The following is a 1,192-nucleotide window of genomic DNA, read 5'->3' on the forward strand; positions in this document are numbered from 1 at the left end:
ATATAGGGATAGGGATAGGGGAAGGGAGAGGGAGGGAGGGAGGGAGAGAGAGAGAGAGAGAGAGAGAGAGAGAGAGAGAGAGAGAGAGAATCATAAGCAGGCTTCACGTCCAGCATATGGAACACAACGCAGGACTCCATCCCACCTTCCTGGGATCATGACCTGAGCCAAAATCAAGAGTTTGTCGCTCAACAGACTGAGCCACCCAGGCTTGGCTTTTTAAACAAAAGAGTAAGTGCTCATTTGGGCAGCACATATACTAAACTTGGAATGATACACAGAAGATTAGCAAGGCCGCGGCACAAGGATGACTCAAAAATTCATGAAGTTTTCCATATTTTTAAGCGTTGGGTGATGTATGGAAGTGTTGAATCACTATATTGTACACCGGAAACTAATACAACACTGTATGTTAACTATACTGGAATTTAAAATTAAATTAAACTAAATTAAAAAAAAATAAAAGAGTATATCACAAGGGCAAGGTCACTTCCAGGATCTATGATAAAATGAAAACCTCTCTGCAGGTGGAACAATCAAGAAGGATACTCAAAACAGCAGAGAGAGATGCATTCTAACAGGTATGCAAGAAAAATGGATAAAAAAGCATGAGGGGTGATGCAAAGGACTGAAGACACAGAAGAAAAAAAATGAGGAGTTAAATTTAATCCAACCCAGCTGTGCCTGGGTGGTTCAGTCTGTTAAGCATTCAACCCTTGATTTTAGCTCAGGTATGATCTCATGGTTGGTGAGATTGAGCCCCGTGTTGAGCTATGTGATAGCAGCAGAGCCTGCTTGAGATTCTCTCTCTCTCTCTCTCTCTCTCTCTCTCTCTCTCTCTGATCCTCTCACAGTCTCTCTCTCCCTCAAAACAAATGAATGAATGAATGAATAAATAAATAAATAAATAAATAATCCACCCCAAACAAGGAATCTCACTAGCCTCTGTCTGTTCTTTCTCCACAAAACAACACCAGATCAGAGCCTAGGATATTATCTTTGGCATAAATGAAATTTACACTATCTCAAGTTTCACTAGAAAGAATTCAGTTTCAATTGATTTTATATACTTTAGAAAAAATAGATGTGGTGAAGCTCTGCAAGTTTTAGCAATCGCCTAATAAGTTCCCTAGCCTATTTCAAATTCAATATACAGTATTTCTGGAAAGCATTAACTATGATAATTATACTG

The 1,192-nt window shown here is 39.2% G+C and overlaps 1 non-coding gene across 1 annotated transcript; it reads left to right on the plus strand.

The window, feature by feature from the left end:
- Positions 1 to 235: 235 nt before the first annotated feature.
- Positions 236 to 342, plus strand: LOC111557964. Its single transcript, XR_002738362.1, has one exon. It is a non-coding gene; the product is annotated as a U6 spliceosomal RNA (small nuclear RNA).
- Positions 343 to 1,192: the final 850 nt, after the last annotated feature.

This window comes from Felis catus, chromosome E1 (genome assembly GCF_018350175.1).
Source record: "Felis catus isolate Fca126 chromosome E1, F.catus_Fca126_mat1.0, whole genome shotgun sequence".
NCBI lineage: Eukaryota > Metazoa > Chordata > Mammalia > Carnivora > Felidae > Felis > Felis catus.